Source organism: Argentina silus (assembly GCF_951799395.1).
Source record: "Argentina silus genome assembly, chromosome: 3".
NCBI classification, from domain to species: Eukaryota; Metazoa; Chordata; class Actinopteri; order Argentiniformes; family Argentinidae; genus Argentina; species Argentina silus.
Genome location: NC_139657.1, coordinates 21949902 through 21966146, shown reverse-complemented (window position 1 = coordinate 21966146; position 16245 = coordinate 21949902).

The window sequence follows — 16245 nt, the reverse complement described above, 5'->3', positions numbered from 1 at the left end:
CAGATGTCAGTAATGGTCTAACTATGGGGCTGTAATCATCACTGTGGCCAGGCCCAGTCAGAGCCTCCCAATGCTTCAAAGACAATGGAGGAGGAGGAACATCCATCAGGGTCCTGACTCGTCTACAGTGACAGGTCTGAAGGTACTACTGAGGGGAGATATCCTCCTCAGAGGAAATAGAGGCCAAGAGGTCAGGCTTGTGGTTGACATGAAAAGGGAAACTATTCCTTGTGTGTGTGTGTGTGTGTGTGTGTGTGTGTACTCCAAAACCATTTCCTCTGGTCACAGAGGGTTCATGGTATCCTTTAACTATCGAGATGCCCAACGAGAAGCTGATGGTTTGCCCAGCGTCCTAAAAGATGTTACATAATAACACTAGTTATAAATAAACCAAACCCACAGAGACAGAGAACATCAGCCATCTTAGCAGGACATCACTAACAGTCTGACTCAGGGACTGTCTAAAGGGCTATAGGATAAACTATGAAACTGACTGTGTGAGAGTAGGTATAACAGATGTACAGTATGACAGCCTGTACAGAATGTACTGGGCAGGATGTATGGGAGGACATTGCCCAGGACAGACTGAATATGGACAGTAAGAAAGGCTAAGGGCAGCAGTCCCTGCAGCACTACCAAACCACATACATGTGTGGGGACAAATGAGCAAACATCTTCTGCCAGATTTTCCTCTCCCAAGCCAAGAAGGAGCTGCTTGCTCTGAAAGCCTACTGCATGATGACTAACCAGAGAGTGGGCCCGATGAGTCGACATAATGGCAGGGTAGCAGACCTGTGTACGTTTGGACTGTTTGTTTGTGTACTCTACTGTGGCACAATGGTGGTCAGGCCTCTGTGTGAGTGGTAACAGTGGTGTCTGGCTCCCATGGAGGAGGTATGGGGCTGATGGGACCTGATCCTGGGCCTTGAGGGGTGAGGTTGAGCCAGGACAGACACCAGGGCCCAGAGAGGCACGTGCTGGGCTGACTCCTGCACTCGCTTTTTCCTGGCGGCATATACCGGCCTCCACCGCAACACATGTTATAGGATATAAGTGAGTTCTTTTAATATTTTTTTTTTTTTAAATATTTTTTTCAAGGTTACAAACCACTGTTTCTCATTAGAGAAAACACAAAAATGTTGCTTTGAGATGGACTACTACTAGAATGACATGGATTGTGCCCCCATCTCTCTCAGAACCTCAAGCTTATAGTTCCTCATCTATTTGGAAGATAACAGGTTAATTGTTAGTAAATTAAATGTGAGTAAATTTGGTTGACACTGTTTGCACATTTCCCCTAACAAAAGGATACCTTTGTTTTGGGTGACATCCACTTATATGCTGCACTTGGACTTAGAAATTAATATAAACATGTACTATACTACTGTATTCTTAACATGAATTTGCTAATTTAACTCTTATCTCACTAAATAATGTATTATTGATTTCTCAGAGTATGCAAGTGTGCTCATACCTTTGTATGTTTGGATGATTTTTCACATGGTGTTTCTTAGCAGTCCAATAGATGGCAGACATATACAACACAACACTGTAGACACACATACAACCACTCTTTTTTCACAAAAGCTAGAACCAGAACTGAACTGCAGCATTATTAACAAAGTGGAAACAACCAAGCAAACAGAGATGGAAGTTAACTATTCCTTTTTAGGGCCTCCACAGAGCGCCTGCCATGCCAAATATTGCTTTCTTATATGATCAATTAAATTCTTTGAGGTTTCAGGGGACAGACAGTCGACCAATTATACAGGGGCTCTACCTTGACCCGAAAAAATATATAAAATACAGAGTGTGACCCACCATAACTTACTGGTCCAGACATAACCACCTACGACCAGCGCTGAACTCAACCTGATGCCAGAGTACACAGTGGATCAATCACATCAGGGAATAGTAAGTAAAGCCGTACTCATGAAAATTCAACACACAGTCTCTTTGTTGTTGTTGCCCCTGAAAAGAACACCGTACTGTTGCTCCTACTAGGACATGCAGTGAGTTCCAAGGAGCTTAAGTAGGTTCATATCATATGGAGGGATGGGAGACGTACCTCATAGTGTTGCAAAGTACTTAAAATAGACAGTGACATCAGGTTGTTAAGTCTCCTTTTCATATTGGATAAGATGGATGGCTTTAACATTACTTTATTTATTACGGACGCATATTTATTCCACTTTTATTGCCCGGGGTGACATTTAAAACAAATGTGTTCTTCATAAGAATAAAAGCACATTGTTTATTGAAGAAAATAATCATGTGCCAAATGACATACTGGTTGCAAGGTTTGTAAATAGCCAATAATGAGAAATGCCACTTCAAAAGATAAAAGGCCTTTTTTTTTAAAAATCCTCCAAAGCCTTTTTTCTCCGTAGCATGAGTTCTTCAAATGTGAAGCCCTATTATTTATGGGGAGGAAAATGTATCAACAGCAGACAAAATTGCGAGGCCCTTGCTGAGGTTGGTGTAGTCAAATACAGGTCACACACAATGCAGTTGTATTAATGGATCTGAATGTTCCTAATGATTAGAAACGCTATGCCAATCTTCAATCTTAATCTATAGAGCCATTGACCCATGATAAGATATTATGAGTTATAATGTAAAGTTACATGTTGAGTTGCAACACTTAGAATTACACGAAACACTGAGTAAAAAGACAAGGCCCTATCTATACATTTTGCTAAAAACTTACAGCATCTTTGGTGGGTACTCCATGACATGATACTCATTAAATGTCAGCACTTTGAAATTCTGGTCAATTGCTCCTATGAGAATTGTGTTGAAAACCCAGATGTTGGCAACAGCCCCACAATGCCTCTGCTAAGACTACACTGACATCACTGACCCCTTGACCCCAACGTCATAGTTTTCCTTGTAGTGAAAACAACACCAGAGTTTGTTGTGTCTGTCTGTGTGTTGTTTTGTCTCCGTCTGCGTACACACACCCTACTGTCTTCCCTCAGCGGACACACTGCGCTGTCTCACATGTCCTCGCACCTCAGTGTGGCCACCACACAGGGATCGGGCTGGGACAGATGAACTTTGAACTCTGAACACTCTGAGTCGCAAGCGTGAGTATTTTGGCATTCAGTTATGAGGGAACCATTACACACCGTATGTTTTGATATGTAGTGTCAGGCATGTCATTGTTTTGAACTTGTGTTGCACCTGCCCACAGAACCTGACACTTGTATTCAGCACTTACAGTGACTGAAATCACACCCAGTAATTCATGACTAAATCACTCACCCGGGCTCGTAATAACCTGCACTTGAACTGACGAGGAAGTACAGTTCATATTAGTAGAGAGACATTTCAGCCAACCTCTGAATGCTTTTTCTTATATCTAATACCAACTCTCAAATTCCCTCAGTCTTAATCAGATTGGTAACACCTCTCAATGTATCTTTACTATACACAGTATAATATCCTTAGTATAGGCTACTGTAATGTCTCTATCGCATGTGAACCAACCTGTTGTGAACCAACCTGTCTGACAGTGTGACTAGGGGTGAAGCGACAGATCATGAGCAACAATAAATTACAACCTTTATCCAACAAAGCAGCATACTGAGTACTGATGGATCCTAATGTCTGATCACAGCACATCTGCATGCTATTTTTCCAAACCACTGACTCTGTATACACCCTAATTTGAAGTATTAGGATTCAAAGAATCATTCAATAGTTCAGAGGCATCAGCAGTAATATCCCCAGCGAAAGGATTAAGGGTGTCAAAAACACAATATTTAGCATTAATGACAGTCACAGACACAGTGTTCCCCTGCTCAATATCTTCTAGCATTGTTTAGATCTTTGACTGTTTATGTTCAGTTTCTGGCTGTGCATCAGTCTGTATTTAGCTTTCCAGCAACCACAGGGAGACAGAGGTCGTCTCTGATATTAATGAGCGCAAGGCCTTTGAATTTGGCAAATAGGCATGAGGAATTTCTATGCGAAAACAAAAATGTGGCCTGCTTTTGACGAGTATTTTTAATGCCTCACAATTTGCTTTTGAAAAGCGTGCCTGTCTCCTTTGTTAATGGGAGGGTTAGGGAAATCCATAAATATGTTTTGGTTTTGGTAGCAGTTTGCACAAAGTGAGCACACTTAATGTTTAGGCCGTGGCTACATATACAGATATTGGGAATTACCATAGGCTAAAAGTTTTTAATGACGCAATCATAATATACCTCTCTGATTGGATGAGCGCAATGTACTGTAGGGGCAGCACTTTTAAAAGGGTCAGGTAAAATCATGTTAGATCATTGATGACAAAACGGTAATTGCAAAGAAGTTTGACAAAACGGTGACAAAATGGTAATTGCAAGTTAAAGTTTGCTGCAAACTACTGGTACAGCCTACATATTTACGTTACCCTACTCACTTGCCTGGTAGCAATGCTAACTTCTTCCGCCTGTCTCCAAAAGTGACAAGGTTTATGATGTAACTACTTTTAGCTGGACTTTCAGTGATGTTCTTCTTCATGAGACTGTTCTTCATTTGCTATCGCATGACAATAATAGGCTACAGCACATTCAAGTATGAGAGTAGCCTAGTTGAGGTTGTATTTCCCAACAGGCTGCACAAAACACAATCACAAACAATGTTGCAATTGAGTGCTTTTTCTTTCCACAGTGGATGAGAAAAAACATATTAGCAGCTTCATGTCTGTGTGCCTAGTAGTAGAATTCACATTTCGTGAGTCCCAGTGGTACAGCTGCATTAAGTTATGGTAATTCGAATACGCTCCCGCCACTTTGTTATGTTTAACGTTTACAGTCCGGAGGCCACCAAGGAAGGGCTCTTTGCAAGTGATGCCACTCCATCACCCATACACTTTCACGTCTGGCGACTCTGACCACCCCCCTGTTGATTCAGACCTCTTTTAGAGCTGCCACATCCCTCCCCACCCCATTCCAAATACACCTTCTTCTAACAAAAGAACAAAGTTTCCATCTCAAGTGTGCAGTGGCCTCCATTGCAGCAGGTCCAAGACGAAAAATATCTCACAGTGTGAGGTGCTGTTTGTTCACAGTGAGAAAATAAAGAAGGAAATGGCTCTTTTAATCTTTTGTCACACTGAAGTGGGGAAAGCTTGAATGCTGCTGTCGACATGACATGGATCAAGCTGTTTTTCAATGTATCCTTTTCAGGCATCATAAACAAGACACTTTATCTCTCTCAACAATGTAACTGTATATTGATGAAAAGAGATTAAGCACACCATGAGGTGTGCTTAATAATTATTTAGCAGCATCATGTACAATTGAGTTCAAGCTGATCATATGAATGAAATTAGGATTGTTAAAAAAAAAGCACCTGCAGAAGATAACATTGACAGCTATTTGCCATAATTATATTTTATCATTACTGTATCATTACCATGTCCATATGTTTTCCATGTGTTGGTTGGGGAAATATGATGACAAAATTCAGAACATTCTTGTGACATCTGCACATTATAAAACATATATGAACGTATCTGAACATGTTTGCTTGCTTAGCTCTAAGCTTGGAGAAGTCCTATGTCATGCATTACCCAGGGGCCAGGACTGGGCTTGCAGTGGGGAGATGCATATTGGGAGTTAGTGATAGAGGTGAAAGGTTTGAGGGTAGTAAGGGTTTAGTGGACTCTGTGGAACCCACTGAACCATCAGCCCTGAGTATCCCCCTTCCATACTCAGACTGGGGTAACTTTGCCCCCCCCCCAGCCCTCCTTGTCTTCCCTTTGTTGTGGTCACTGGGACAAACATTTACCAGCAGTGCTGCAAAATGGAAACCACTCGCTCAGTTCAGCCGCTACAGTAAACTATTAAACAGGAGATCCCGTTACTACGACGAGCCAGGGATGGAAGGCAACTTCAAGGGAGACTTAGATCCTCACACCCCTCTGGCTGAATTAAGCACAACAGTCCAAACTAACTGTCTCTTATCCTTTTTCATACATATTGTCCACCCTTATTACAATATTTCACCCGGTGGAATTCTTCAAGCCAGGGTGGCTGCATAAAGAAAACTACTAAATCATGATGAAATCGCTCCCTGAGTTGTTTGTTTTGTTTATTCCTGTATAAATCATGGCACATTTCCCAGCTACTTCTGTATCAATTCAAGGCATTGGGATTCCAGGTTTGGTTCACTGTGGCCTCATTTTCAAAGCTCTCCAAGTAACCACTTCTCAAGTGTCTACTGTTCAGACAACAGGAGACAAACACAACAACTGATCAACTGGATAAACAACATCCCCCAAAAAACACAAGACAACTTGTTCCTGTGAATTGGTCTGTCTGTCTGTCTGTCTGTCTGTCTGTCTGTCTGTCTGTCCCGCTGAGGCAACAATGGTGATTTTCTGTTTGAGTCTTGTGGGTTCCAACCCCAGACCCCGTCTCTGAGTCGGAGCGACAGAGATGGAGGGTCGTGGTCGCTCCAGATGCTTTGTTTTCCACAGTCGCACTCACTGGTCTCCTGGCTGAACAGGGGGCCATCTGCCATCTCAATTAAAAGGCATGTTTGTGCTCCACATTTGTTTGTGCTCACAGATGATTTTTGTAATAAAACTCAGACTTTCTGGTATTTCTCGGATTCCTGGGTGATGACATTGCGCATAGCTTTTTTGGTCTTGTGGCCATTTCCCGTGGAAAATGCAGCCTGCACAAACTACTGTACCCGCTTTTTTGTATGTCTGTGGGATGAAATGAAGAATAGAATGAGTCTCGCTGATGTTTTCTTTGCCACAATTAAGAGCAGACTCGCTGTGTGTTGAAGAACGCACAAGACGAAGCAGCCCGTGCTGTCTCCTCCGAGACAATGACTGCGGAGGCAGATCCCCTGCCAAGACTCTCAAGGGTTTCAGCTTAGAAAACATACCCATCCATAATATTGAGTAGTAATTTATCATCCTATACACAATACAGCTATTAGCTTAATAGTCTTGGAAATGTTCATTGAACATCAATAAAGTTTGTGAAAAACAATTATTATAACATACCTAACATGCCTATTAGTCCAGGAGGCTTTTCAAGACCTTGTCATATCCTGAGGTTTGCAATGTTGTAAATTGATATTAATTGGTGCCATTGAGTGCTAATTTATTGCAATAGCCTACTGAGTATGACAAGGATGTTGAAACAGGTACAAACCTATTGAAATGTTGATATATTGTGTGCGGTCAGATGTCTCTCTCCATATTCCTCAAAATATGATTTCTGAACATGAGAATGTGTTATTACAATTTTGCGTACATTGTGGATTTGGCCACCACTTTCCATTGGACAACTTACAGCACTGTCCTGGGAGCACCAAGGACCACACACAGCACCATGCCCCAGGCACGTTCTGGCCAGTGCCCTCTCGCCTGAGCACCGAGTGTGGGGAGATGGTGGTGCTATGAGTGGCCACTAGCAATAAAGACGTCACAAAGAGAGCTCATCAAGGAGAACCTCACACACTACAGGATCCAGATCAAAATCAGCTCAGCCAAATATGGTTAAGAATAACCTTGAATCTTACTGTTGTGTAATGAATATAACCCAATATGAAGTTTGAAGATTGCATACACCTTAAAAGACCTTTATTGGCATTTAAAACATGTATGTAATAGGTAAAGGTGTATAGTTCCATGTTTTACAATAAGACATCGTGGCTGTAATTCATCATCTTAGAACCTTTCCACTAGTCGAACCACTTTAGCCGAAGTAGGTCCAGTAGACTTCACCAAACCCTTAATTTCCAAAAGTGCTTATTGCCAATCATGACTGGTTCACCAATGGATCTACCAGTTGATGGTCTCAGCACTCTATGGAACAGTCACTGTATTTTGAAATGGACTGTGTGTGGTACTGTAATTGTAGGAGAGGGATAGCGAGGCCTGGTCCAAGCACGTTGTGGATTTTGAGAAAGCGATGCTTTTGGTTGGCCAGCATTAAGCGGCCATAGCGGTTTCCACAGCTTAGTCTCAAGGATGTGCCATTGAGCTGCAGGGGGATGAGGCAATATAACACACCACGGAGGGCTCTGTCACCAAGCCTCCCACCAGCAGCCCTCTGAACAACAATGATAGATTTCTCATTAAGACCGGGTAGGAGCAGTGAGGGGTCTTATTGTGTAATGGCTTTAACATGTGATCCCAGAGCTGTGGTTCCCCTCGACCCAGACGCGGATGTGAGACCTCCCCCTGCTCTTTGATGTTTGGTGTCTACTTTCCCCCATCTTGAATGAGCCATGGCACCATCAGGCTCGAGGGACAATAACTATGACATTTTGGGGAATTTATTGAATGATACCCGCCTCGAAAACAAAAAAGAGAGGATTAAGAGTATTGTTTTAGACTTCGAGACATTCTGAGCTGATGAATTGTCGTCAGTCATCCACGTACCAGGGCTGCTCAGAACTGTGATAAAAGTAAGAGAAGCTTGACAATTGGCACATAAATACAACTGCACTTAAGTACAATTCATAATCATGTACTGCATGGAAGTTAACATCTAACAAGCCAAAATTATAACTGTTACAGTATCTAGCCTTAATCCTACTGGATATAACATCACATAGACCTACCCATAAGGCAGACACCACTGGTGAGGTCTGTGTTCTGAAATTGCTTTCTGGGCATCGACTTTCAGTTGTGCATGCAGTAAGTCTTTCCCTTAGAGGATTTAAACTTCCATCGCTGTCCATAAACATGGGTGTCTTATGGGGTTATAATTGTGTTATTCATACTGCATCATACCATCATCATAAGCCAGGTCGCGGGTGCTGTGCCATGGCTGGTGAGGAGAGTATGTGAGAGGTAAACACAAGGAGGGCTGGTCCATTGACAGGAATTTCACTCTCTGCTGCTGCAGTGAGACATGGTGCACCTAATTGTACAGTGGTCACCCACGAGATCTAAATAGGGTTCGAGGCCACACAGTACGACACTAACCCACAGGAGGAAACTCTTAGAGACACATGAAGAGACTCTGAGCCTTCTTCACTGATTGTTTTAGTTTAGGGTGATCTATCTTCTTTATTTGGTCAAATCCATCTTTCTCAGTTTATTTCTTTATGAGACTCTGCTACCCTGTTGTCTATGTATCCCAACAAAGGGATCCCATCCCATGCACATTGAAGCATACAGTATGCACCCTTGTGGCTGGAGTGTTTGCCTTCCCTTGACTGGCTGCCAAAACCGATAAGCAAAGTAGGCGGTTTGTCATGAATTTGACACTGAGAATAATCTGAATGTTTGTCACTGGTCCTGTCTGATTTAAATGTTACACAAAGACATGAGCACCAGGTCAATGCAGATTTTAAACTAAACCCTCATGGCTACATTTTTGGAAAACCACACATCAGCACTTACATAAATTGGGCTGAGCACTGTTATCTAGTGTTTCAGTTAATCTATACTCTAACCCTAACCCCATACATGTGAGTATACATTATTTAACCATGTTAATGTTACTCACCCATTGCTAAAATGTATATTTATATAATATTTAACAGTTAAACTGTTTGATATTTTAAGTTTTATAATAATCACATTACTGTACAATAAGTCCCAATTATTTACTTTTCAGAGAGTCCAGAAACATTGATTATAGACCTCCATTATGCGCACAAATGTTAAGAAGTAAAACATTCAGATGATATACCATGTATAGCCTATATCAACAATGGTATAACGTAACAATGCTAGACTCCATGCACATGAGGTTTAAAAGAACTAGAATGAAAACATTAAAAAACAATGAATATTTATTTCAAAAGAGATAGTAGTAAAAGTAGTAAAAGACTATGCTAAAAAGGCTATTACAACAAGAAAACCTTTTCTTTTACTATGTTCTGTATGTCAGAATATTCTCTGTGTTACGGAATGTCTTTACAACTTCAAGGAAAGTATTTCCCCAAGTTTGTAATTTCTCTGATGCTGATCTGAACCCCATTATTACTCTTGTGTTGCAGCAGTGGACTAGAGGCATTCTGGACAGAATAATGTACTAGAAAGCAAAAGGTTGTGGGTTCAAATCCCACACAGGGTAATACAGAACTGTGTTAATTCAATTGTAGTGCATGGAGAAAGAACTTAAACACAGTGTCCTGTGTCTGCATCTAATGGCATGTTTTCTTTTGGCTCTATACTCCAAAACAATTACTATGCGATTAAAGTAGAGATTCTCAGCTTTTATTTGATGCTATTTGTGTACATATCAGTTTCATCATTTAGAAATGACATGACAACACTTTTTATATATAGTCCCACTATTTCAGGGCACCAAAAGTAATGGGACAGATTCATATAATGTCCAAATTAAGCACTCATGTTTAGTATTTGGTTGACAATCCTTTGCATTCAATAACTGCCGGAAGTCTGCGACCCATTGACCCCAACAGATGCTTCTCTGGTGATGCTCTACCAGGCCTTTACTGCAGCCAGCTTCAGTTGTTGTTTGTTTTGAGGTCTTTTTGCCTAAAATCTTATCATCAAGAATTGAAATGCATGTTCAATTGGATTTCAATCTGAAGATTGACTTGGCCAGTCAAGACCTTTCCACTTTTTGGCCCTGAAAAACCCCCGAGTTGCTATGGCAGTATGTTTTGGGTCACTGTCTTACTGTATGATGGAGCACCATCCAATGAATTTGGAGGCAATTGCTTGTACTCGAGCAGACAAGATGTCAGCAGTAACATCATCAATTAGACATAACACCCCCCCCACCATGTTTTACAAATTAGGTTGTAAGCTGTACATCTTGTACATCCAGATCCTTTTTTTCTCCAAACTTTCCACTTGCAATCACTCTGGTACATGATCATATTTATCTTATCTGACCACAAGACCTTTTGCCAGACCTCTGAAGGGATGGATAGTAATCTTTGACACATTCATGCCAACCTCCTGGAGAGTGTTCCTGATCTGTGGGACAATTGTGGGTTTTTTTCTTAATTATGGTGAGCATTCTTTGGTCATCCACTGTAGAAGTTTTCCTTGGCCTACCAGCCTGTTTGTAATTGCTGAGCTCACCAGCACCACCACTTTCTTTTCTTTGTAATGATGTTCCATACATAATTAAACATCCAAACAGATTTTGGCAAGCCTAAGGTTTTGGCTATGTTTCGGATTTTCAGAATTTTCAGCCTTATAATTGCTTCCTTGACTTTCATTGACACCTCTTTGGTCCTCATGTTGATAGACATCAAGCAGACTCCAAAGGCAAATGCAAATCAATCAATTGACAGCTCTCTTATGCCTGACCAGAAACCCCTGTCAAGCCTATTATCCCATTACTTTTGGTGCCCTGAAAGTACGCAAATACCCTAAAAAAAGCTGAAAATCTCTACTTTAACCTCATGGTAAGATTGTTACTATTGTTGTTAGATTTAAAAGGAATATAGAGCCAAAAGAAGAAAAAATGCTTCACTGTCCCATTACTTCCGTAGGGCACTGGAGCTTATGCCAGTGTTAAGGCATTCAAGTTCTATTAATGTAATGACATTTTATTTTTTACATCCATTTGGTTAGGAATCAATGGGCAACCTTGTTACAATGTTGGATCATGACTGTAAAATAATGACATATAGAAAACGTTCCTTTACAGTCCACATGCAATCTTGTCAGAATGTTGTGTGATGACCATCAAATGCAGATTTTCAGAAAACCTGTATTTTCAACCCATAATAAACAATGTAACAACACTGGATGATGACCATCAAATGACAAATGACAAATGACATCAATACAGTGAATCACAGCCTTTTGCATACTTGTATACAATGTTTAGATTTAGATATTGCTGCACACATTCTGTCATGACCGATATACAACAATACAGTACAACCAAAAAACAATGTTAAGAAAACGTTTCTAAAATTCCCATGGGGGTCATGTGCCAGCTAGCTGGCAACAATTCTGACATGTCAATCATGGCAACAGAACAGTAATCATAATGATAAGTTAGGATTCATTCAAACTGATCTTGTTGAGAACGAGTGTCATCACTCAGTTTGTTTCTGATTGGAGAATAGCAGGGTGTTACAACTGTTCAGTGAAATCTCATGTTTGTCAGAAAAAGAGATTTACATGGTCTTGGTACGAAAATACAGCAGGCTGCCTATGGTGTTTCAGTATGAGGGCTTCAGAGGCCCGAGTGATGGCGGTTATGCCAGCTCCAACACAGTTAAGACAATAGCTTTGTGCCTTGGAAAGAAGAAGGGGATGTGAAGATATACGAGGTGATAAGTACAGTGCTTACCCTCGAAGACTGTAGGCCCCATGTTGTTCTCTCAACAATCTCTGAACAAAAGCGAGAAAACAAGTGGTGTCTTCAAGAATATGTGGCTTTTGCTCCATTGCTCGCCAGCCCAAGTTTAGATCTCCCCCCTCCTGCTAATGGACACATTCAAATTAGCTGTGGTTCAGGGTTTCTTCAAATACACAGTTAAATTCACACAAATTCTTCTCCTCACCTCACCTCTCTCTGGTCTGGCCTGAGGAAACCACACGCCGGGGGTCACTGCGCTTTCCCTGAGCCAAACCAGACCCATAATTTTGCTTTTGTTTCAGATGTAGCCTCAATGCCTCAAATATAAAGACACAGGCTGGCCTGGGAAAGTTACTGTCAAAAGAGAGAAAGGGAGAGTAAGATAGGGGGGGGGAGAGGAAGGGAGAGTAAGATAGGGGGGGGGAGAGGGAGAGGAAAAGAGAGAGAAACCTTACATATTGTATTGCAGTGAGATGAGGGGTGAGTTTTCAGCTCAGTAAGGAAACCTTCACTATACAGTATGTGTGTGTGGACAGGAAGAGCTGTGTAACGAGGAGCAGGCCTGGCCAAACCACTAGCCATTACTGACCATTACCAATAGCAATTCACTATTTTGAACCAATGCTCCGTCACACTGTAGGTCACTTTAGTATATAGCCAGAATTCTCTGTATTTCTTGAATATGATAGCAGAATGAATTATGCTCTACTGTGATTGCATTTTATGTTTTTCTCAAGCTCGCTGTTGTAAGCAATAGCCTGGAAAAATAACTTTAAATTGTATTTTATTTATGACTCATGAATTGAGTTGTTTCTAACAGTCGCTGCTTGTATGGGGGTTTTCTTCCTTTTTTTCCATGATAGTGTTTATGACGGATGAAAATGGTTCTTCCCATTCTTTTTCAGTGGTTGACGATTGATGCTTTGTACTGTATTTGCTTGCCATGACTTGTAAAGAGCAGAACACAAACCCTTTTCCCAGAATCGTTTTGTTTGTGAAAATGGGCAAACTACACAGCCTCTTGAAATTAAAGCCATTCATGGACTTAGTGTCCATTGTATTTCGATTTCAAACATGAAGGATTTATACCATACATGTTGATATTTGGTGGCCTTATCTTCCATAATATGTCTCACTACTGTATATATTTATGCTATTCAATTGACTTTGTCAATTACTAAAACTATTTCAAAGCCATAGTTTTTAGTCATCAGGACCTTCATTCGTCACCCACAGTAGAGACCACTCAGCTGCCATTACATGAGCCAAGTCCAAGCTCCAGAAACAGGTCTTCTGCTGCTCACCACGTGTTGTTGAACACTAAATGGCATAATGCACACACCGTAGGACTTCCATCGTAATAAAATGAGCGGAGTGGGCGGAGGGGGTCAGCTAAACAGAAGAACCCAAAGCCACAACTTCCTCAGGGAAAACAAACCAGTTCTTGGAGAACCAGTGCATCATAGAGCCTGACCTCAGGAAGTTTCCCTTTCAGTCCTGTTTTGGACATGGTGTTCCTCTCCAGGAGGGACCTAGTGAGACCTGTGTGACATGTCCAAGGGCCAAACTACAGTCTGGCCCCAGCCACAGCTCCAGTAATGATCAGCCCCTGGGCCGTTGTTCTACAGTGAGCCAATGCTCTGATCATAAGCTTACAATAACATGGTCGCTGTTTGGTTTGATTTGGTCTTTTGTATTTCACATAGGCTTGGTCTTGCTGTGGATTTCTGTGCGATATATGTTAATTATCTTTTTAAGAAGGACTGAATAAGTGACCAAGTGAAGTCAACCATACATACAACCATGCTACTATTTTGTGACATGTTTATCATACTGTACAGTACATCACAGTCTCCTAGCGAAGCGTGAAACATCTTCACGTTTCCACTAAGCATCTTCACGATGTCATAGTATGAAAACTTCACATTAGCATTAGCATTAGCAACAGGAATTAAGGGATCCTACTAATCACCCCAAAACAACCTAAAACAACCCCAAACAACTCCAAACAACCAGAAACAGGTATCCAAAAGAACTAAAAAGGTACTAAAAAGCACCCAAAAGAACTAACAATGTTTTGACATGAAAAGCTTCCTATAGTCAATCTATTGAACAATAATTGAGAATGGATGCTCTCTTCTAAAGTATTGAATTACAATGTCAATTTGCTTTCTGAATTGACTGAATTTAAATTGAATTGACCGCAACCCTGATGTGGGTGTGTGTGTGCAGTGCTGATATAAATTATTTGTGTTTGTATTTCCAATGTTCCATACATGCGTGTGTGCAGGTACTTGTTTATTATTTTTTAAAATGATAGTGTCTTAGAAGCTGATGCGGACTGGGGCATCTTGAGTAGATGTAAGACACTGTAATAAATGCAAATCATCATCAAATCATCATCATGTCCATTGTGCACCTGTGTGCACAAAAGGAGTTAACAACGGGCCCACAAATATCTTTGATATTTAACTCATCTGAAACTTTTTGGGCCCCAAGATTAATACACACAGACACAGACACACAGACACACAGACACGCAGACACACACACACACACACACACACACACACACACACACACACACACACACACACACACACACACACGTACATATACTGCACTCACTACCTTAACTGCTGCTATATATAGTCTAGTATATTATTATTATTATTATTATTATTATTATTTATACTGCTCATTATCTGCCCGGAAATATCCGTCATACATTGATATAGCACATTTCTTAGTTCATACTGTATATCCTATTGTGCATATTTCCCACTATCCTAAATGCCCAACTGACATCCCGCTAATTACGGCTACTTACACTTTAAATATTGTTATTGGCTTAGTTCTTGTATTGTTCCTTACCTTATTTTATACTGTTGTTTTTCTATTTTTACTTCTACGGTATCATTGCACTGTTGAGGGGGGGCTTGCCAAGTAAGTACATTTCATTGTATAGTTTATAGTTACCTGTATCCTGTGCAAATGATATGACCAATACACTTTGACTTGACAAATAGAACTTATCGGAATGCTAGATTTGGAAATGGTCAACTTTCCAGTAATGTATACCATGTCTGATAAGGCTCTATTATAAAACCATATTGGGCCATGACGGGTTCATCATGGTTGAAGTTACTTTTAATATTTGAAGACACTTTGAATAGATGTAGATGTATTCATTGTCTTTTCATTCAATTGTAATGAAACAAATACAATCTTAAACAATAAATGGTTTATCGAATACATAATAACATCAAAAACTGTGGCTTATAGCCTTATATCCCACACATTCCAACAGTACCATCTCTAAAAGAGGTACAGTAAATACTCAACTCATTAAGTAAGTTTGTTGGAAATCTGCCACCTCTGGCCACCGTGGCGAAATTCATTTCATCCTCCAATTCATCCTCCCTAATAATAATACAAGCCCCCAAAATGGACTTGCAGTGTCAAACATTAGCTGTTGTGTTTCTGCATGTGTGCATGATTCAACGAGATAGCCACCAGAGACAGAAAAACGTAAATCGGGTCCACTCCTTGAAAAATACCCCAGGCAATAACAACATGAAGGACACTCCATTTTCGAAAGTGCTTTTTCCAGACCAAAACAGTGTGTGTAAAATTATATTTCTTCCAAGGGATCTCATTCCGTGATCGCTATTGATTAAACATAGTCATTACAACCATTAGGAATCTTTTAGAAAGCTTGAATGTTACAGTACATACTGGACTTTTAAGACAAATGTAAACTCATATAATAAACAAATGAATTAAGAACTGTTGCTTATAGCTTCATACACACTACTTTTGGGTTGTTTTGGGCACCTGTTTGTGAACGATGTGCTGAACGACGTGCTGCGTGATATGTTGAATGTCTTCGTGGTGATATACCTTGACGACATCCTGGTGTTCTCCAAGACTGAGGAGGAGCACTACCAGCATGTCTGTCTGGTCCTCCAGCGACTCCTGG